The sequence below is a fragment of the Crinia signifera genome, chromosome 3 (assembly GCF_055691185.1).
Source record: "Crinia signifera chromosome 3, ASM5569118v1, whole genome shotgun sequence".
Lineage (NCBI taxonomy): Eukaryota > Metazoa > Chordata > Amphibia > Anura > Myobatrachidae > Crinia > Crinia signifera.
The window spans coordinates 234,184,389-234,208,687 of record NC_139219.1 but is presented as its reverse complement, the minus strand read 5'-3'; the positions used below and the strand labels follow the sequence as shown (position 1 = coordinate 234,208,687).

Genomic DNA, 24,299 nt, shown 5'->3' with positions numbered 1-24,299 from the left:
TGCGGTAAAAACCCAGATAACAGGGATTTTACCGCATTTGTTTTACAGCTTCCACCCTATATCTATTATCTACTAGATGGTGCTAAATAAACAAGAAGAAGAGGGCGGCGAGGACCAGCGGACAGCAACAGGGAGGGGGCGGGGACTGATGGGGAGCTCCGTCTGAAAGGGACGTCTGAGCATCTCGTGCGCGCACATCCCCTTCCGGCGGCTGGCGGTTGGCGTTTGACCGCCAAACCCCCGCTAAACGAGAGCAGCTCCATCTGTATATACCAGCTAGTGTCAGAACTTGTAAATGGTTGGCCCAGGTGCAAAAATATAATACCTTCCTCCACCCCAACCCAAATTCACAATATACGACACAGCAGTGGTTGACAGAGTGGGCTCATTACTCCCCAGGGGCACTTACTGCACCTATAGTAGTTCCGCCTCTGATACCAGCATTATTAATGGTGGTATGTACCTGATAAGTGGCAGAGTGTATTGCATCGAGGCTGCTATGCATAGTACGCCCTGCCTTTTACCGGTTACTCAGATGAGCAACTCTATCTTTAATATTTCTCATTCTGAATCAGATTATTACATTGCTGTATGACACCGGAAATTGGAGGGCAGTAATAGAAATATGAAGTAATACTTATCTAATTGTGCACAATTTGTCAGTTTAAGGAGATGATTATGGTATGTGGCTCCCATTGGGTTGGTATGAATGGGTTGCATTGGGGTGGCACACTATAACATTTATTTAGCAATTTTTAACAGGATTACATTTTCAACTAAAATTACACATTCTAGCATTTTTAACCCTTTGAGTGTAGTGAATAGGTCAAAAGGTGTGAAAATTGCCCAAGGAAACTTTTTTCTTCATCATAATGACCTGTAATGTTTACCTTATATAGGAAATGTAATCTTTTTTACACACATTTTTTTTATTTTAATTTATATAACAAATGTTAGCAACAGGAGAGAGTCTTAGGGCATGGCCAGCAGCTCCCAGAGTGCTGGGCATGCCCCAACAGTGCCGGCAAGTGGAAGGTATGGCTCGTGAGCATGTCATTCATGGAAAGCCACACACCCTTTTGCAGAGGCCACACCAGTTGGATGCAAGCAACTTTCTGCATGGAAGAATCCTGGTAGGAACGTCCATAATGTTGGGAGGATTGCATACACCAGTTGGACAAAAGTTATTGGGTACTGACAGCAAATTGATCAAGGAGATTTGGATTTATTGATATCAGTATGTTGTAGGTCAGCCAGTTGAAGTGATTACTGCAGGCACCCTTTCTGGCAAACTGTCCCAAGTTCTTGGACAGCAGCAGGTTGTGACACTGAAGAAAGTTGAGTCTGTCTAGAACACAACTGTAGCTCCAATTCATCCTATACATTGTCAGTGGGAATAAGATCTGGACTCTGAGTTGGCCAGTCCATCTGGGATACCAAATTTTCTGTAAAAACGGACACATAGCATAACACCATGCTTTACTGTATCTACTGTACTTTCTGGCATCAGACAGTCTCCTGGTGAAACACATCCATCTGATCTGAAAAGTTTTATACCTTCACGAACACGTTTCTGCTGTAGGGGCTTGTGTGGGAGTGTCCAATCAAAGTAATTAGTTTGTGCAGTCTAGAAGTCAAAATGCAAAACCAAAAGCTTTTATGGAATCACAGACAAATACTGAATAGAATGTCATGCTTTGCAACTGCAGTATCCAGTAAAATTTTACAAGCAAGGCTAGAACAGAACATCACTGGTACCCATTACAAAGTTGGGTAGTTGAAGTTGCTTTAGGTCCAGGTTTATCTACACCCCTTGCATACACTGCAGTTCTACTCTGAAGTACAGGTTGCTGGCATCAAATAAAGGTTCCTCTGCTAAGGTTATTTGCTTGGTTGCTAAGTATCCACTAATGCAACATATTCAGAGAGCAGTTTAAAGATTGGACAAGTTTGTAAAGCATTTTACCCTTATCTTCTAAGTCCCACTTCAAGATCCTTCTAAGCCAATCATTCCTTATCAATAACAAGTGAAAAAGGATTGTTATCTTGTACTGTTCATATTCACAATAATGTAATTGATGTGTACATTGTGATTGTGTCTCCATGAAAGAATCTGGGTTAACACTTTCCTAAGTATTCTCTTATTATATAAATAATTACCATACACTGTGGTTTTATGTCTATGTATGCTTACATGTGATTATCCTAACACATCTGATTGTGCCTTTCCTTACCTTACCTTTCCTTACCTTTGCAATCAGTCAGAAAGTAAGATCTTTCAGATAGGCTACAAGGGTTATTTATGAAATTTGGCACATGGAGAAGAGTGGATAGTGTGGTAGGGACAGTATCAGCAGGATCTCAGGGTTTAAAGCAGCAGCAGCAGCAGCAGCAGCAAGACTGGGTACTTGTTTCCTAGCACGGCCACAACGATCATAATCGCGGTCATCGGGGGTAAAATCGGGGCCATCGCGGGCATCGCGGCCGCTAAAAAATCGGGTGCGATGGGCCAGACGCGATGCCCGCGATTTCCCCATAGAGAACAATGTTAAATGCGCTCGCCACGCTTCGGGCTCGGTGGCTCGCTGCGCTCGCCACACTATTCTATTCTCACTCCACGCCCTAGTGGATAGTAAGGCATGAAAAGGTCGGAGGACGCGTACCGCCGCCCCTCGCGGGCTCGCTGCGCTCGCCACGCTTCGGGTTCACGTTGATGGCGGGGTGCCGTCAACTACTTTTGGGGGGACATTTCAATGTTCAGGGGTGTTTTTGGCCCATTTACTATTGTTCCTATGCTGATTTGGGTAAATTAATCCATTTAACATTGTTTCCTATGGGAAATCGTGGTTATCGCGGGAAAATTGAGGCATTTAACATTGTTCCCTATGGGGAAATCGGGGCATCGCGTCTGGACCATTTAAGCATTTTTAGGTGCACACGACGCGACCGACCCGATTTTTCACTGTTTTCAATGCATTTCAATGGAAAAATCGGGGGCATCGCGTCGGTCGCGTCGCAGGCCACTCAAATTACCCCCGATGGCCAAGATTTTCATGGCCGTGCTAGGAAACAAGTACCCAAGACTGATAGGTCCATTACATGTTTTTCCTAAGATCTGATGTGAATCAGTGTTTGGCTAATTAACAACACCTAATTAGTGGCTGGGCAATAGGTTTGGGCAGTACTATTTTTCTGGAAAAATAGGTTCAGGAACTCCAGGTCTGGGGGTGGATCAATTAAATAAAAAAAAAAAAACATATATAATAGAGAGAGGGAGAGAGATATATGTATATATTGTATTTAGAAACAAAGGCACTCACAGGTGACTTTAAAATAAAACTTATCGGTACTTGTGTAATATCTGAAAAAATCGGTCTCATTGCATGCGACAAAATCGCAAGCGATGCGATGCGATGCGACGCGACCGACCCGATATTTACATTGGACCCAATGTTAAATGGCCCCTCAGACCCGATTTTACATTGGGTCCGTTTTTACATTGGGTCCAATGTTAAATGGCCCCCAGACCCGCGGAATACATGTTAAGTAATCCGCTGCGCTTGCCACGCTTTGGCCTCGTATTCCGCGGCCCCTCGCGGGGCTCGCTGCGCTCCCCACGCTTCGGGCTCAGTGGCTCACTGCGCTCGCCACACTATATAAACTCAACTCCGCACCAACGTGGATAGTGGGGGTATGAAAAGATCGGAGGACGCGTACCGCTGCGGTTGGTGATCGTGGCGTGTCTTTAACAATGGGGGCCATTTGACATAGTAATTACCCATCAGGGTGGGTAAACAATTAAAAATGGGGTCTGGGGGGCATTTAACATTGGGTACAATTTAAAATTGGGTCTCAGGGACCATTTAACATTGGATCCAATGTAAAAATCGGGTCGGTCGCATTGCATCGCATGCGATTTGGTCGCATGCGATGTGACCGATTTTTCCGACCCGATGAAAAAAACGGGCGCCCAGTTATTACACAAGTACCAACTTATCTTATGAAAAGTAAATTTTCCGTTCCTGATGATGTCATATTTAATTGGAGGTTTCCTGCTGGTTCCTGCTGAAAAATAGCACTGGGTTTGGGGTGTGAGGACTATGCTAGGAACCTCTGGATTGTTTTACCCACTTGTGAAGCCTGTGTATTGCCTGCTGTAAAACCTGCCCAAACTATAAGATCCTGTATGCTGTCTACCTGCTGGAAAGAAAGACTTCATGTTTTGTTTTTTCTTATCCATTGTATAGGTATCCTTTCACATTACGTACTGGAAAGTCCAGGCTACAGTCTCTGGCAAAATCACCTTAATTAATTATAGCTTTTCCAAATTTCTCGTAAAATTCAGATTTTTTGCCTCATTTGTAACTTAGGGCGGGATGTACTAAGCCGAAAATGTGGTAAAACCCCCATTTTACCGCATTTTCATATGTACTAAAACCCCGCCGATGCGTCAACGCAGGGCAGGGTATTGCCACCTATGGGCTTCTATCGCCGTCTGCCATCCACCGCAGCCTCCCTACCCTCAATCCCCGGCTTCCGTACTGCTCCTCCTCCCCCAGCAGCATGTTACAGCCAGCCGAGGATATCCTTCTGGCTGCAGGGGAGGAGGAGATGCCACATAGCCAAGGAGGTGATGGAGACCCCCCCACAAACCACATTAATGGTATCGCTGGGGGCCTCCGTCACCGCATTGCGATGCCAGCTGCATATGTTAGTACATATGCGCTGGCATCGCGGCGGCCGGGCAGCGAGGGGCGGAGATGTATATTAATACATCCCACCCTTAAGGTAAACATGAGACTAAAAGAACATTAAGATTTTCTTCATTACTTGTGGCACTTTTTAACAGCATCTAGAAATCCACCCTCTTGTATAAGGCATACCTCCCAACTTCTCCGACGGTCGACATGGAGCCAGAAGACGACACAGGACCAGAAGACGACACAGGACCAGGACATCAGGGCTACCTACGGGAAGAAGATAGGTAAGTATTAGTATGTGTGGGCTTTGTATGTATTAAAGTTTTATTTTAAAAGTGTGTCAGTGTGTTTTGTGTACTATTTTTTTAACTGTGGAACTACAAGTGCCAGCGGGCCCTTTAATGCCCAGCAGGCTGGGACTTGTGGTTCTCCAAGTCCCAGCTTGCTGGGGAGGCTTGCTGGCACTTGTAGTGCCACAGTAAAAAACAATAGTTTAATCTATTTTTTACACCATAATCAGCCCGATGCCCACCGCACAGGGGCATCGGGGACAGTACCAGGCTTCAGCCTGGTCAGGTAAGTCCTGGAGGGGGGGACCCCTTCATTAGGGGGGTCCCCACTCCCCCAGGGCCCCTGGCCAGGCTGACTGGTCGGTAGGGTTAATGTTTTGGCCGCGGGACCTTATATAATAAGTGTCCCCCGGCTGTGACATTACCCTGCTGGCTGGTTGTGCCTGGGACTGGTTCTTGAAATACGGGGTCCCCTAGTCATTTTGTCCCCCGTATTTTGGGAACCAGCCCCGGACCTGAAGCCTGGGGCTGGTTGTTAAAAATCAGGGAACCCCTATTTGTCGGGTTCCCTGATTTTTAATTACCGGCTCCAGGCTCCGTCAGCCTGGTGCTGGTTTCGGATGTGGGGGGGACCCCACGCCGGTTTTTTTTTTTATTTATTTAATTTTTCTATTTTTTTACACTGAAGCCTGCACGGATCTGACTGATCCGTGCAGGCTTAAAGCAAATAGAACAGGAAAATGGTGTTCTATTTTCCTGTCGTATTTGCATGCCTGTTTTACACCACTAAGCAGCCGTATTATCAGTACGGCTGCTTAGTAAATCAGAAACCACCATTCTTTTGAATGGTGATTTCTGTCGTATCCTATCGATGGTGTAGGACATTCGTATTTGTAAATACAAATACGAATGTTCCATCTTTAGGACTACGAATTGTTGTATTTTTGGGATTGTAAATCCCGAAAATACAAATTCGTAAAAAAAAAAGGTGTATTTCTGCCTACGAATACACCTTTTTTCTACGAATCCATTTTGGTAAATGTCCCCCATAATTTCAATACACCACCCTCACCACAGCCAGTTTTAAAATACACACCAACCTCCCAGAAAGAAACGAACATACTGTACCACTCCCCATTAAAAAGATATACCACCTCCCTCTATAATATTAAAACATGTTCATGCCTTTACTAGCACTTGTCTAAAGAGTGACAGAAATAGCGAAATCACAATCCCCTTGCATTTTGATGGACGCGGTCATTTGGAGGTGGACACCTACCATTTTCTGGGAGTATCTGAAAAAACACAGACATGCCCAGACATTTTAAACAAGGGTGTGTAATGTCAAAGCCAGCCTCCATCAGCCTGTCTCAGTCGCAGAGTTGTGCAGGGGTCAGACTTACTCACATCTGCACAGACTGGTACATACTGTATCATTAGATGGCGGGTAAAATGCATGTGTGACAGTATTTTCCACAAATTACTCGCAGATTTGTACATGGCGGTTTTCACTCTGTCTAGGAGGTGGCTAAGTACTCACAGTCATCTGCAAATTGTCAGATCTGAGTCCGGTATAATTTCAAGTTTAGCTGAGCAATAATCTAGCTTGCTCAGTGTTGTATCTTGGTGAACAAATATAAGTGACGGTACAAACATTATAAGTATGGGAAATGCAATTTGCTTGCTATAAAAGAATAGTGAAATTAAAGGGTTTGAAGAATTTCTTTAAGAAAACTGCTCCAAAGGCCCTTTAATATATTTAAGAGAAACTACACGCTCCGTCTGTCCGTTGGACTGCGGGTGGTAACCCGAAGACAGACTTAGGCTAATTTTCATTTGTATACTGAACGTCCTCCAAAATACCACCACAAACTGAGGACCCTGATCAGATATGATATCTTAAGGCAGCCCATGAAGTCGGAAAACCTGCTGCAGGAAACGAACAGCTAGTTCTTGTTGAGGGAATTTCTCCAATGGTACAAAAATGCGCCATTTTGCTGAAATGATCAACTATAACCCAAATACAAGAATGCCTGGAAGATCTAGGAAGATCCACTACAAAATCCATAGAAAAATGTGTCTACGGTTTCAAAGTAATGGGTAACGGTTGTAATAGCCCAAGTTGTGGTCCCCGAGGGTTCTTACTTCTCGCACACACTTCACAAGAAGTGATAAATTTTTTCACGTCCTCCAACATGGTTAGCCACAATACTGACAGATAAAGTAATTCCATCGTTTTCGCAATACCAAGATGACCTCAAAACTGAAATCTAAGGGAAGACAAGATGAAAAATAACTTAATAAAACTAGGTTACCTGGAAAAGTAAGCAATAAAAATGCACACAAAAAACAGACCTCGTCGCAGACAAAAGAACAATAGCAATCTCTTCACAAATAAGAACCAGAGGCAACCTTGCCGCTATTACGCAAGTACCAGAAGCGATCTCATTGCATACAAAAGAAAATCAGTGACCCTGTCGAACCCTTAATAACGAGAAAACATAAAATAAACTCAGACACCAAATATACATAGAACAACAGGATACAAACAGAAGCCCCAATGTGCAGAAGGCCCGCAGGACTCATGACACCCCGGAGTAAGTGACTCATGGACCGGAGGTACAGACGACCAAGAACACCAGGAGATGCAGCTTGCTAGGAGCTCCAGCTGGGAAATGCACCAAGGAGCTGCACTGTGTGCAGCTAATGCTAAACATTCACTAGGAGCTCAACATAAAGTAGCACCGGCATGGAAGAGCTGATCAGAATCTCTAATGAAGGGTAACCAGCTAAGGAAATATCCAGTGCAGGTGGACTGCTGCACACTGAACCCAGTCCTGGTTGCTGAGCAACAGCTTCATAACAAAACCAGCAGCAGCACACCTGACATAATGGGTGCAGGGTATCTGGTGTACTACACACTATGCACCCATATATATATAGTTATATTTGTCCTGGGGGCCATTTTACCAGTGATTTCTGCATGTTCTGTAGAGAAGTCCCATATGTGCAGTAGACCTTGGCACAAAGAGGAGGCAGTCAGCATGGAGCCTGCACACTGGCCATCTCTTTTATAAAAAATGCCCCCTATCAAAACAAAAGTAGAATGGTTATTTGAACCTAAACCTTACATAGAGAATGGAATATGTTCCAATCTTCTGCACATGCACATTAATGTTTGTTTTACCTTTATACAATATATAATACTGGGGAAAATGTTAGAGCTTAAATACAATGTTCCATCCAACATGGAAAAGCACATCAGACCACTCACTATACCTCTCAAGATAGATAATTGCACAGGTTTCCTAATGGACCCAGACACTTCACTGTGATAGACATCTGAAGTTCCATATATTAGCGTAAACGAATAATAACAAGTTAGATTCCGGGGGTGTTCATTTCCATCTTCATGTAGACCATGTGGGAGCATCGACTCTACGTCTGTTGTTATGTTCCTTTTACACCAGACACCATATTCAACAATAAAATGAAAACAGTCTGTTAAGATTGGAAAAAATGTTTATTTTACAATGGGCCTAATTCAGAGTCGATCGCAAATGCAAAATCTTTCTTAAATGGGAAAAACCATACTGCACTGCAGGTAGGCCAACATATGGCAAAATAACAAAAGTACAACTTTATAGGTTTAATGTTATATATATATATGACCCTCTTATCCATTTATATGTTTAAAAATAATGCAAATTAAACAGCTTTTTCTTACCTAGTTTTTCCTCCTGTTCTGTATCTGCTTCACCCTATTATATTACAACATGGTATTCGTATACAGTATAATAGCACAACCTAACACCCAAGATTGGTATATACATATATTGTTGTGCAATTATATATGAATACCATGTTGTGATATAATAGGGTGAAGCAGATACAGAACAGGAGGAAACAATAGATAAGAAAAGGCTGTTTAATTTGAATTAGTTTTAAACATGTAAATGGCTAACAGTGTAATGCTGCTTTCACACTGCAAAACCTGCTTAGACTAGGTATTTAAAATGTTTTTTTTTTTAAATGGGTCAGAGCAAGTTTAACCCCTTTCACATCGCATGTAAACACCTGGTCTAAAGCAGGTTTGCGGTGTGAAAGCAGTGATGGGCAGTGACCTCTTGGAGGTACAGAGAGAGGGGATCAGGCACCAGAGCCTGCACCTAAACTGCCAGCAGGAGCTCCCGCACTGCAGGCAGGAAGGAGAGCTACAGGATGCTGGAAGGGTAAGGGTAGGGGGTCTGAAACTGAGCATTAGCTGGTCCGCTCTGAGCCAGCGCAGTGCATATGTAATGAGCCGTCCACTCATTACATATGCGCATATGTAACGAGCGGCCGGCTCATTAAATATGCACTGTGCTGGGGATCAATAGTGCTCACTGTTGCCTGGGTACCATTTTAGACCCATTCAGACAGCAAAAAAAACGGGTCTGAAATGGGTAGAACCCTGCTTTTTTACCTTTCCCCAAAACTTTTTTTGGAAATGGTAAAATCACTCTGCACCTTTCCGCACATATTACCGTTTTAAAATGGTTAAAAATCTGCAAAATACCAGTTTTTTAGTGCGGTCTGAAAGGGGCATAAGTGAATAAGTCGTTTTTGTGTAAAAAATGTGTGAGAGAGTGATGTGCTGCCATCAGTGAGGCAGGCATGGGCTGCTGTCAGCGTGGCAAGGGTGGGCTGCTGTCAGTGAGGCAGGGATGCACTGCTCTGTGTCAGTAGTCTCTGTATTACTTATACCCTCTATACACATGGGGCGATCCTGCTTAGCGTTTTGTCCTAAGCGATATAGGGCAAGCAATTTCCCCGGTGTCTAGATCACCCTTACACACGTAGCAATGTGTGTATGGGTGATCTGTGCTAACTCTAGGCAGATCGCTTATAAATTTAGGAAAAATAACCCAGTGTGTATGCCCCCATACTGCTGGGTTTGTTTACAGATGGTCATGTGACATTTGGGGGTTACACTAGGATCTGCGTGGTCATTGGGAAGTAATGCATGGTCATGTGATCTAATGGGCTAATAATGTTACTGAGTTTTCTATCATTATACCATGCTATTTTAGCATTCAAATTTTACATAAACACACAAAATATACTGTAATACTGTAAACAGAGAGAGAGGGCCAGATGTACTAAGCTTGAAAAGTGATAAAATGCAGAGTGATAAACAAACAACCAACCAATCAGCTCCTACCTGCCATGTCACAGGCTGTGTTTGAAAAATGACAGGTAGGAGCTGATTGGATGGTGGTTTATCACTCTACATTTTACCACTTAGTACATCTCGCAAAGAGAGAGAGAGAGAGAGAGAGAGAAAAGAAATGACTGTGGATTTTATAAGAGGTCAGCACAAAGTTGGGACAAAAGGATAGGAGATAGAGGATCCTCACAGTAATATATTCAGGATCAAAAATACAAAGGACAAGGTCATAGAGGTTGTGCAACAAGTCAGCCCCGCACTGAATGTCTGGTTCTCTAGTATGCACCACAGCTAAATCTTGGTACACGCTATGTGATGTTTGTCCTAGCAGATGGTGTGATGTACCACAAGACAACAAGATGTGGATCTCCACAGCGCTACCTCCAGAAATGTTCTTGATCCCCTAAATGTATGTGGGTGGAGAGAAGAAAATCTCCAATTGTGTGGGGAAAATAGAACAACACAAATTTGTATAAAACCACAACAATCCCAGTGTCACGGCTAAAGGGCTGGATGGAGTCGTGTGGTGCACAGGAACTGGAGACGGACCAGGAGGAGTAGGATTGAAACGTGCCGGTTTAATAACGGATTTCATAAATGATAAACTACACTCAAATACTTCTTTAAGTGACAGTTGGATAACTTAAATAGAGTCCAGCACAATACTAATAACGGGCAGGTAAATCTGGAAACGTATACTTGATGAGCCAGAGTACATAGAGGAAGATCCGGAAAGAGGTTGATTTGATGATAGAAGAAATGGATCCGGATGACTGAAAGATGATGGAATGAATGAGTTGAATGAAGGAGGACAGCGGAAAGCTGAGCAGGGTAATTCTGGGACACAAGCAGGAACAAGCACTAGGTAGGACTTGCAGCATTGGTGTCAGGAGAAAACTTCCTTGTAGAAAGATGCAGGGAGCAAGGCACCAGAGTCAGGAGAGAAAGAGTCAGGATCCAGGAATCAACTAGGAGTTGTGAATGACTCCAAAGACTTATTGCACTGACACTGAACAGCCTAGGCAGATCCCCTATATCCCCAGGGGGCGGCTGCCATTGGCCGTCAGCGCAGGAAGAGGAGGGAACCTCCACTCTGGGCCAATCTGTCTCCTGCCCTCAACCAAGATGGCGACGCCGGCCTCCCGACGCCGCTATCTGCAAGGACGCCGCTACCCGACGCTCCCCTGCTGCCATCCCTACCTGGAGCTGCCCCTACCGGCACGCCGCAGCCTGGGACCTGCACCCGCTAGCCGGCGGCGGGCGCGGACGGGTGAGTACTGTACCCGCCGCGCTCCGTCGCGGCTACGTGTGACAACCAGCGATACATTTTCAAAATTAATATTCCTCTAATATTGAAAATGTATCGCTGGGATTGTTGTGGTTTTATACAAAATGATTTTTACCATTGAAGCCATGTTTTAGCAAAGACCGGGACTTGTTAGGTATAAATACCCCACTGGGTGCACTTTGTATTTATACTCTTCACCCTGAGGAAGAACTTTATTAGTTCGAAACGCGTTGGTGTTTTAAGGATTATTTTAACTCTGGACTGACCCCCTATCCACTTGTGTGCTGTCATCTACACTACTTGGACTTTATCTCTTCCATTCCGGGTGGGAGAGGAACGTTCTTGTGTAGTGGGAGGGTGAATGTCCTGTTTTTAAGGAATAAATATCGGTGTTTTGGATTGTCCATATGGTCCTGTCTTTTTGGATGAGAAAATAAAAAGAAACCTTTGGATGAAAATAGGGCATTGCCTTCTGGTGAGTTCTCATTTTTATATATGTTGACAGCCTATAAAGAAACCGTTATGGGAACATCTCCTAGCTTGACTAGGTGAGTCACTCCGAGATTCGGAATTGGTGGAATCTAGTTCACAGACCTATACTAATCAGAAAATTTTTGTTGTTCTATTTTCCCCACACAATTGGAGATTTTCTTCTCTCCACCCACATACATTTAGGGGATCAAGAACATTTCCGGAGGTAGCGCTTTGGAGATCCACATCTTGTTGTCTTGTGGTATATTTTTTTGGGTGTGGTATCCCAATCCTTGTGGTATTTCCAGTAGCAATCTCTTTTGTGAGCGCAAGTAACTTGTGTCAATTTTTTTGTACTCAGATGGTGTGATGTGATGTAAGGATACATACTGTAGCAAGTGCCATACATTCTGTCCCTGGTTAAGGGAAGTGCAATGTATTATTACAGCATGCATGTAACCGCATGCTGTATTTCATCCAGTTATACAACTTGACATGCAGAACATCAGATGAATGAGCAACCATAGTAAAAATGCAATTGCGATTACATACTATATGACAGTGGTCTCCAACCTTTTTTGGAGTGTGAGCTACTCGCGGCAAAGTAAACCACCCGAAGAGCTACTAAAATTAAAAGAATTAAAAAATCTGCCTAATAACCAAATAATGCCCTTTACACATTATGGCACACGCTGTAATGCCCCTGACACACTATGACATATACACAATGGCGTGCGCGCGCCAAAAATTGGGGGTAGCCACATGGGGGGTGCGTCCATTGATAATGGGGGTGTAATACACATATGCCCCCAATAGTGCAGTGCCAGATATATATATGCCCAAATAGTACCAGATACACATTTGCTCCCATGGTGCCAGGTATGCCCCCACAGTGCCAGAAACAGGAATACCCCCATGGTGCCAGGTATGACCCCATGGTGCCAGTTATGCCCCCACAGTGCCAACAATGCCCCCACAGTGCCAGTTATGCCCCCACAGTGCCAGCAAGTATGCCCCCACAGTGCCAATAAGTATGCCCCCACAGTGCCAATAAGTATGCCCCCACAGTGCCAATAAGTATGCCCCCCACAGTGCAATGCTCTCTCCTCCCCGAGGGGCAGATTTACTAATACCACGTTCTCATTGCCGCCCCTGCAAAAACCCAGGTTTTTGTTGCTGGGTTTTTGGCGGGGCACAGATCATTGCTCACAGTTCATAATGCACCTTAGACCCAGGAAATTCCTGTGCCTGCCCCATTCACACTGCTTCCCCTGATCTGCCCTGCCAACAAGTGTGAGGAATCTTATGCTGCGTTCTCATTGCCGCCCCTGCGAAATCCCGGGTTTTTGTTCCCCTGTTTTTGGCTGGGCATAGAGCATCTCAGCTCTACAGACCCCATTCATACTGCACCTTAAGGCCCATACACACTGGGCGACTTTGAGCTGAAAGTCGCTGAAAACAAAGGGGGGTTTGGGTACAATCGCACAAGACCGTGTATCTTACAATTGTGTTGGGTTGTTGTGAGATACAAGAGTGGCCCCCTGTCCATAGTTATAGCAGCCTTGTTGCTTGTATAATTCAGGGGTGTGCTACCACTGACAAATAGCATAATTCACAAAGAGAAGAGAGAAAAGATTTGTCTTGGTGTGGTGCACCAGTAGAAGAAAGTGAGTCCTGAAATCTAACTTTTATTGTTTTAATTGTAAAACACGTGAAATATATAAAAAAACACATATAAAACATACAGATGGGGGAGGTCCTTTAGAAAAAAGCACATGCGAGCGTGCCGCGTGTGCTTAAAATAATTTTAATTATGTTGTTAGACAAGTATGAAGCAGCTTAATTCCTGCAGTTTCACTGCTAAGTATTTGTGTCAATTTGTAACAAGAAAGAAACATGTTACCATTTGTACAGGATGTTACTGTTTATCATTTATCCAAAGAAAATGAAAGTGCATGTTCTGCAAGCACCTCTGAGAAACTTCAGTCCTTATATTCCTCTTAGCTGAATTTGCATGAGGGAACTGAGACCTTATTGCGTATTCTGTCAATCACAGTATCACACACAGTCAGTATATGGGCTCAACTTTATCACGGTGATACCTCTTTTTTATACACAGGTCAAAGTTCAATACTGATTATACTTGCTGCAAGAGCTAATGGTATCCCGCAGCAAGTGAGTGGATGATACACATATATCAGTGGTAACGATGGTCATATGCAATATTAGTATATTTCTCAGGGTGCTAATGTATATATTTCCTGCGATTAGGGCTGAGCTCAGAGAGTATCAGGGAGCGCTGATTTGTAATTTATTGATAGCTGACAAATTGTCTTGACACATTGGAACAGATATATCTCCTGGTCAGCATCCCTGATTACTGTATCTGAAGCCCAGAGATAGGATGTTATTTAACACTCGTGCCTCTGTTGTATTACACAGTGAGGTATATACATTCATTGAACAGGAGGCAAAGGGTTATCGAGTTGGACTATTCATATGGCAAACTGACATGCTTTTATGTAACTAGATAAAGGACAAATAGTTAGCCCTGAAAAGGGCTGAGTCTGGCCGGGTTGTCAACATGTGTATTATCGCATAACATATGTAGAAGCACACGGTAAGTAAACGCTCGCACGGCTAGGGTGCCGATTGCGCGTTTTCGCTTATCCGCTTCTTGCCCTGAAGAAGCGGATAAGCGAAAACACGCGATTGGCTATACCAGCAGATGAGCGGCTTTCAGGACGGCTTTGCATAGTTCTCCGCTATGCAACGCCGTCCTCCCCCCGCCTCCGTCGGCCCTGGGCAGGAGGAAAGCCGCTCAGTGTGTTTGCACTGAGCGGCTTTCCCCGCAGCGATGACATCGGTCATCGCTGTCCATACACGCTGAGCATAGTCGCCCAGTGTGTATGTACCTTTAGACCCGGGAAATTCCCATGTCTGCCCCATTTACACTGCTTCCCCTGGTATGCCTGCCATCAAGTGTGTGGCATCTAAGAGCAGCTTTGATTGGATGTTTAAAAAGTATCTTTGATTACTTTTGGTTTAAAAAGCAGCTTTGAGCAATGCAATGAACTTGCTTTTTTGCATTTTGTGAGAAAAACCCAGGTCTAACCTGTTCACACACCCGTGTATTACCCAGGAAAAACACTGCAAAAAATCTGTGTGTAATTCCCGGGGCATAACACATGGGAATTTCACAAAGACCCTTTCACACAGAGACGCGACATGGGAAATTACTGGTCGCCCTGGCAAATACCCGGGTTTTTGCGGCAGTGAGAATGGGGTATTAGAAGCAGCTTTGATTGACTTTTGAAAAAGCGGCTTTTACTGGCTGGCTAAGATGATGTAATTTAAAGGGGACTCTTTTTCCCAGCACACTGAATTGCTTTAATCATGGCCGACGAGGTGCTACTGAGTAGCTTGGAGTTCCTGGTTTATTGCACTATTTTGCAGTTTCATACAGCAAATGAGAGCTTGCTGCAGCTGCTAACATTGTGCTACTTTGCACAGTATACTTTGAAGAGGAGGAAAGCGCAATTTATAGCTGAGAGAGAGAGTGCTCAGCTTCATTACTTGTGCAGGAGAAGAGCTTTCATCATGTCCAGCATTACCTCCATATTGATAGTAAGCACAGCGACTACCCGGTGAACATGGACCAGAGACCGCAGTCATGGCAAAGTGTTTTGGTCTACAGTGGAGGGTTATGAGGATGACCAGTGGATCGAACACTTTCTCATGTCACGTAAGACCTTTCAATATGTGCGGGACCTTATCACCCCTGCACTTTCTAGGCAGACCACAAACTGCAGAAAACCCATTTCACAGAGAAAGAGACTAGCGATAGTGTTGTGGTGGTATACTACCCCTGGAGAATACCGCACAGTTGCCTGCTTGTTTGAAGTGGGAAGATCAACGGTTTGCACTTTAGTGCATGAGGTTACGCAGGCTTTGCTGGAAGGCCTTTACCATCGCTTCATCACCTTACCTCAAGGAATGCGACTAGATGACATCATCACTGGTTTCCTGCATCGTGGATATCCACAGTGTGCTGGAGCTATAGATGGACTCACATACCTATTATTGCCCACACTGACCATCATGCTGATTACTTTAACCGCAAAGGCTGGCGCTCTATTATTCTACAGGATGTAGTTGACCACAACTATTGGTATAATTTTTTTATATATATATATTTAACTGATTTTTATAATGTTTATTGTAAGACAATTCTAAACACTTTTTATTTTGCAGTTTCACTGATGTCTTTATTGGCTGGCCTGGTCATTCGCATGATGCAAGGGTTCTGGCCAATTCCGAACTATACCTTAAATTCTGAGGAGAGGCAGCATGGCTGGTTGTTTCCTAGGGAGGTAAAGATATATGTTTTTGGAGTTGACAGTTTTTTGGGTTAATGTTTGTGTAAGCAAAATACCACGTGTTGTTACTAACTTTCTGTCATTATACCTGTTCGGTAAGTGGCATTATTCTCTGTAAAGCACCACCAGATGGCCATACTTGTACTCACACAATTACATATTCAAACTCTTCTCTCACTTTACAAAAATCCAAGATCATCGATGGGGTAGAGATCCCAGTACATATCATCTGGGATAAGGCTTACCCATTACGTTGATGGTTACTGAAAGGGTTCACTCAGCGCCATCAACTTACTGCTGAACAAATTCACTTCACCCATACCCTCAGTTCTGCAAGGATAGTGGTTTCAAGGCCATTGGCATTGGTTAATGAAGCAAAATGACATTGATACCAGCTTCATGCCTCATGTAGTTGCTGCCTGCTGTGTGTTGCATAACATTTTGTGAGTTTCAGAAAGAACAGTTTGGACTCGAGTGAACTGTACTGGAGTCTGAGCTATCAGACCATTCTGCAGACTCTGGTATGTATGAGGGGACAAACACCTTTGTTGATGACATTCGCACTACCATCATGGCAAACCTATTGTCATCAACCCAGTAGGGTTATTATTGTAAAAATCTGCTAAGACATTTCAATGTTTTTGTACATATTATATTCATATGTACAATAACGTGCTTTTCTTTGAACAGGTAGTGAACTGTGTGAACATAAATACACATTTTGTAAAAAAAAAAAACTTAGGAATATAAAAAAATGGTCAAGCATTATCAAAAAATAAAATCGCTAACATGCCATATATACAGGCTGGACAGACAGGCAATAAAATGCACCTTTACATAGTGTAACTAGATCTACAACTGTTGGTAACGGTGGTACTAAAGGGTTTGTGCAGCGGCATTTTGCTCCTGATTAAGTTGAGCAGCCACATACTCATAGCAATGTGGGGGAATTGATGGAGGGTGATGTGATTTAGCCGCATACGCAGGGCAATTCATTGGTGCTGTGTGGCAATGTTTCCTGTGTTTGGGGGTCCAAAATTTAGTTTCCCTCTGAAAAATGGCTATTCTTCCTTGTAGGGGTCCACGACCCCCATAGAGGGAGAATAGAATAGGTGGCGAGCATAGTGAGCCACTGTGCCCACAGCGTGGTGAGCACAGCAAGCCCGCAAGGGGCTTTGTTGCGCTCGCCATGCTGTCTGAATCCTGCCAGTCGGGATCCCGACATCGGGCTAATGACTGTCGGGATCCCAACTGTCATAACCCTATACCACACCCGAGAAAAACAAACACAACACATTAGTCCATCAAGCTACAATATTTTTAGTTCTCCACCTTTGAAAAATACATTGTTGGTGTCCATACACTAGCAACCTACCATAAGAACTGCCAGGCCATGCTGCGACAGATGTGTATTTAATTTTTTTTTTTTTTTTACTGTGTAACATTGGTGTGTGCCAATGAATAAACTTATACTTATAAAGTATTAAATAAACTTACTGTTGGAATGTAACTGTGGATGATATGGAATCTCAATTTGTTGCATCGCTCGAGGGTCTCCACTAGCTTCAGGTGTGGGTGACATTCCAGACACTGAGGCGCTGGGGATGCTGGGGACGCTGGACCTGCTGAAGAATGTTGAGACTGAAATTACGTATTCAGGATATCATCTTGCACTGAGTAGGAATCCATGTCACAACTGTCTGAGGCCTCAATATCAATGGGTGATGCTGCAGCATGTTCATTGCACTAACTTGCTGCACTGCCAGCAAAACAACTAGAGGAGGACAGTGAAATGGGGTTAGCCAGGGCTGAGTTCCCACAGATGATGTTGCACTGCTCATAAAAGGGCCGTATGGACTGGCCCTTTTATGAGCAGTGCAACATCATCTTTGGGAACTCAGCCCTGGCCAACCCCATTTCACTGTGGCACCACCGCTCTTCCTCCGATTAAGGGCATGGAACTTGGAGTACTGCTTATAAAGTGCTTTGAGTTTGTTCAATACCTGTTGCTGGGTTTTAATGATGCCAAGGGCAGACATGATTTTGGAGATGTTCTAGAACACTGTCGAATCCTTGACAGTGCCAGTCATTTGCTTTTTGATCTCCTCCTCCCCTCTCACAGCCAGCAGCTCCAAAACTTCCTCAACCCTCCAGTGCACATCTCTCCTCCCCTCTATGCATTATTAAATGGATATCACATGTAACCCAATCTCATTCCCCCATCAGCGTGCTTTTTAGCATCCTGTGTGAAAAACCCAGATCTCGCCTGTTCATATTGCCGTACACCCGTGTATTTACCTGGAATAACCCTGCAAAAACCCGCGTGAAATTACCAGGGTATTACGGGAATTTCACTCACACTGAGACACGACACAGGAAATTACCGCTTGCCCTGGCAAATACCCGGGTTTTTGTGGCAGTGAGAATGGGGTATTAGATGAGAGTGCTATTGAAGATGGGATGTTGCCCATAGAAACCAATCAGATTCTATTATAACTTACTGTATAAGGTGCTAAATAACATCCCATCTTCAAAAGAACTCCCATCTTAGTAAATTCACCCCGGAAAGTCATGGCTGCACCATTATCCTGTACTTTGCTCTTACTCATGAATTAGATATTGATTAAACATGTGTTTCTGAATGTAAATATAGCAATAGGCTTTTCGATACCTCCCAACTTTTTAAATTGTGTAATTGGGTCTCCGGTGAACATGTTGTCCCGAAAAGTGTAGCCTCAGAAAAACAGGGCATGGCTTTGTGGCAATGTCACATTCGCAAGCCATGCCACCCTTTGCTGTCACTATGGGGGCATGCCCGGCACTTTGGGCCTGATTCGCAGCAGTCATTCGCTGCTTAGCGAGCGGCTTAACACCGCCCTGACTAGCTGGGAGGTGGGGAAGGAGCCCGGAGTGTAAGACAATACATGCTGGGCAACAACACACCCCCTCCATCCTTCCAAATGTGGCCCTATCTCCTTCCAGAAAGGGAAGAGACCAGGGAATTACCCAGCTCCTCAGCCTCCCAGTCCAGGCCTGCAATCATTGCACCCCTCTCAGTAAAGCTCCACACTGATATAATCCATCTTCCATTGAACTAATCAGAAAAATAATTGATGAGTCTGGCATTGTTGTAAGGTAAGCTTCTCCTTGATTACAGCCTTTGTGAAGCTAACTGGGGGTCACGGATTGAACTATAAGATTAGCACTTTCCCATAAAGGGAGAGCGTGCTGAAATTAAGATCTCTACTCAAAGTGGAATTCCGAGTATTAGGAAGTATTCCCCTAAGGTAGGTACTGGTTGTCCCATGCACTCTACTACTCTGTCTTAAAACTCAGTGTAAACTGTTTGTAGGCCCTGCAGGTGTGGGCCTGCCTTGTAAGATTTAAAAGCTGCCAATAAGAATGGAGCAATTGAAGCATCGCCATTGGCAAAGAAGGTGAAATAACTTATGAGGCCATTAGGCTGTAATATCTTTCTAAACTTCTACATAGTATACATAGTATAAGGTTGCTAAGAGGATTGACATTCCATTTTCTGTGAGTGGGATATAGTGGTAGTTACAATGGTACAGTACTGCTGGTGTGCGATGTTATAATGCACTGGGGGCACTCTAATATAGGGTTGTGCACCCGAACATTTTTCAAGTTTTGTGTTTCGGCCTTGGATCTGGATCACCTCCATGTTTTGGATCTGGATTGGTTTTGCGGGTTTTGGTTCTGGATCTATATTTTTTTTAATAAAATCATAAAAAGAAAAGATTATAGAATTTGGGGTATTCTTTGTTCCTAAAGTATTATTAACCTCAATAATATTAATTTCTACTCATTTCTAAGCTATTCTGAACACCTCACACCTCACAATATTGTTTTTAGGTCAAAAGGTTGCACCAAGGTAGCTGGTTAAGCAACAGAAGAGGACAGCACAAACACTAGACCGATACTGCACACTTATACCCCTTGCAGACAGAAAAATCCTCAAATTCCTGGTTATTCCCGGATATCTCAACACAGGAAGGGGTTTTTGCTTATGACCTTCTTTCACACAGCACATTAGACCCAAAAAATTCTGGTGTCGACCCCTTTCACACTGAACCTGGGTCAGCCCTGCAATGTACCTTGTGTCATAAAAAATAGACGTTTTTTATGGCACACACAGATGAGGTCATGAAAAGTGGGTGGTGACTGCACACTGCATTGCATTAAACATGGCTGACGAGTTGCTGAACCCGGAGGTCATAAGTGCTCTGTGTTTTTTGCTGTTTACAGCAAATCAGAGCATTATGCAGGTACTTACACTGTGCTTCCAGGCACAGTGTTATTCCAGGATAAGAGAGGAACAATTTCTGGTGGAGAGGGCTTCCACTCGACGCAGGAATTTGTGCCAGAGGAGAGCCATGATTTTGTCCAGTGTTACCTCCATACTGAGCCAATCGCGCAGCGCCATGCTGCACAGCTAATAAGCACATTTTAAGAAGATACAACTCCTGGTTCGGAGCCTTTCACACAGCCGGCAACCCGTGTTGGACCCGGGTTGTTTTTTCTGTCTGAAAGGGGTAGGAGCTGCACTTCTGGACTGATATGGCACACTCAGCAGAACCCCTGGGCCGATCCTGCACATTAAGCAGCACCCCTGTACGGATGCAGCACACAGGGCAGCACCCATGGACTGATATTGCACACAGGGCAGCACCCCTGGAATTATACGGCACATTTAGCAGCTTCTCTAGACTGATATGGCACACTTAACAGCACCTCTGGACTGATGCGGCACACTAAGCAGCATCCCTGGAATGATACAGCAGACATACCAGCACCCCTTGACTGCTTTGGAACAGGGCAGCACCCCTGGAATTATACAGCACACAGGGCAGCACCCTTGGAATTATACGGCACAAAAAAGCAACACCCCTTGACTGATAGGACACACAGGGCAGCACCCATGAAATTATACATCACACTTTACAGCATCCTTGGAATTATACGGCTGGCAGCACCCCTAAAATAATTTGGCACACTTAGTAGCAACCCTGGAATGATACAGCACAAAGGGCAGCACCCCTGGAATTATATACGGCATACTTAGCAGAACCCCTGGAATTATATGGCACACTTAGCAGCACCCATGGACTGATATGACAAACTTAGCAGCAACCCTGATATGGAACAATACACAGCACCCCTGGAATTATACAGCACAAAGGGCATCACCCCTAGAATGATGCGGCACACAGGGCAGCACTACTGCAATGATATGGCACACTTAACAGCACCACTGGAATTATACAGCACACTTAGGAGCACACCTGGATTGATATGGAACACAGAGCAGCACCCCTGGAATTATATGGTACAGTTGGAAGCACCCCTGGAATTATATGGCACACTTATCAGCACCCCTGGAATTATACGGCACATTTGGCAGCTCCTTTGGAATTATAATCCATATTTGGCAGATGGAATTATACGGCACACTTGGCAGCATCCCTGCAATGATGCAGAACACTTAGCAGCACCCTTGCAGTAATTTTTTTTTTAAATAAAGCAGTCCCCCCACAGCCTCCCCCTAAGTAGTTTCCCACAGCAGCCCCCTTAGTAGTGCCCCTTAATAGTCCCCCATAATAGTCCCCCATAGCAGCCACCTGCAGCAGACAGCACAGACAGGTCCGTGCTGTCTGAAACCCAGAGATGGAATGAATATGGCGCAGATCACGGGACTTATATAGAGTTTAAATCTTGTGAAAATCCAACAATGAGATGATTGTGTTCAGCCTTGCTTTGGATCCCGAAAATGGCGCAGAAGATTGAGTCTTTGTTGAGTCGGCCTTGGATGAGGTAAATTCAGGGGGATTGATTTCTCTAGGGATCAAACAAGCTCATCTCTACTTTAATGTGGCATAATCCTAACTGGGGCACTGTAATGTTGTATAATGCAAACTGGATGACAAAGGAAGTGCAACGCAATATGAATTGGAGGATTTTACCATATATGCTGAGCCATGGTTATATTTAACCGGGACTGTTGCGGTGCCTTGAGGATCGTGATTGAAAACCTCCACACTTCAGCCAATAAACTGGGCTGGTTGCAGTAATTGCCGGTACAAAGCCATAATCAGCACTAGGCTATGACAGGCAGGTCTAGGGATAATTAAATAAACAATATGTCAACATTTACAAACTTCAGCATGGTTGGATCATGTCAACACTAGAATGTTAACATTTTTTTTTTCAAATTTTAGCCATAACCTACCCCTAAAAACAAGGTGCAGTTCTGGGGTCGACGTTCTGACTACATCCGCACAGGCACTAGTATGCCCTAATCCAGACCCCAACGGAACCTTTAGTGCCACAGAAACTGCAGAAACTTAAGTTACTGGTAATTCCTCAAACCAATTTATTATAGAAGGAGGGTTTCACCTGTTGAGATCCAAGGTGTAGCTCAAACGGGAGACCTGCTGCTACTAACCAATACATAGTAACTTCCAGGGGCAGATTGGGAATTAAAACCAGCCCGGGAAATATCTTGAAGCAGCCCTAATGGGGGGGTCTCTCAAAAATCTATATGCATACCTCCCAACATTGTCCATAGCTAAAGAGGGACTATCCTGCGATGAGGGCACGCACCTGATTTTTGGGGGGGGCATGATGTGATGATGTGGGATCATGGCTAGCGGCTCTCTGAGCTGCTGGCTATGTCCCCAGCACAGCATCTACTTTGCGGACTGTGGGGCTGGGGAGATAGAGACAGGGGGACTCCCAACTGCGTGCAGCTGCGCATGTGCAGCAGCGCCATTTTGAAAGCTGTAAAAGACAAGGCTGGTGGTGGCCATTTTTGTTGTGGATCATGCGGTCGTGTGGTCCATGGCCCAGCCAGGGGGGTGAGCGGCCGCTTCATGGCTCTAATAGGCCGGGCCCACTTGAAAATAGCCCACTTTCCCGCCCCCGGTAGCTTCCCTATGACTCATCCGGGACCTAGGAAGATGGCTAGCAGTGATTGGATGTACACAGTATGTTATAGTGTTTTGTTATGGTTCCAGGCTTGAATCACTACTTAGGCAAGCATAACCTGCCATTGCTGTACTTCAAATACATTTACACAATGCTTCTGTACACTGTTCCCTTTCAGATGCAAAGAACAGGTAAATACAGAAAGCATAATACGGAATCAGCAATATATATTTATTAAATTAATATTTTACCTTCAAAAACAGGCTTAGGGTTCCAAATCTAAATGATCCCCATTGTATTTTATTTTCTTAGTCTTTATTCCTATGAAATGACAGAAACACAGAGTCATAGTTTTAAATGCTACTTAAAGAAGGAGGTAAGAGGGGCTGCTAGTTTAATTAATAGATGATCCACTAGAATCACAGGGAAAGGTTTGAGTTGTAGATAGTGGCCTCCCTCTGAGCCTCTCCTGGATATAATGACAGAGCTGTGCTTCATTACTGGCAGCTGAGGGCTAGGGTCACTGGGAATGGATTTGCAAGGCCCTCATTGAGGGATCACTACACGCTGAGAGGAGCTGGCCATGCTCAGGGACACCTGGTCATTAACATTGCTAATTAGCAGCCATTAATCAGGACCCTCGTTTCTTATTCTCTGTATGTGTGTGCGTGTTTTGCTGGCTCAGGCCAACCAACTGAATAGGAAGATTGTTTCTGTACCTCAGAACGAGGTGGAATGAAACTAGTTCCCATCAACTGGAGATGAAATGGTTTAAGGGAAAAGGTTAGACAACAGTTTAAGATGAACCGGGGGGAGACTGCAAGGCAAAGAGACCAGAGCATGACAAAATTAGGCACCTTTAATTAGCAGCATATTCTCCCCATCTTGCCATTGCTAATCAGCGTGTAAGCTTCTGGTTTGTTTAACAGGAGTGTCCTCATTTCTAAGTTTATATATGGAGTAATCTGGCAGGCGATTTTATTTTCTGTCAAACTATTTCCCAGTTCGTGTTTCTGG

The 24,299-nt window shown here is 44.2% G+C and overlaps 1 long non-coding RNA gene across 1 annotated transcript; it reads right to left on the bottom strand.

Moving 5' to 3' along the window:
• Nucleotides 1-964: 964 nt before the first annotated feature.
• Nucleotides 965-23,654, bottom strand: LOC146062676 (uncharacterized). Its single transcript, XR_014471459.1, has 4 exons — nucleotides 23,534-23,654; nucleotides 17,835-17,962; nucleotides 4,884-4,967; nucleotides 965-1,627 (listed from the first exon to the last, which is right to left on the bottom strand). It is a non-coding gene; the product is annotated as an uncharacterized LOC146062676 (long non-coding RNA).
• Nucleotides 23,655-24,299: the final 645 nt, after the last annotated feature.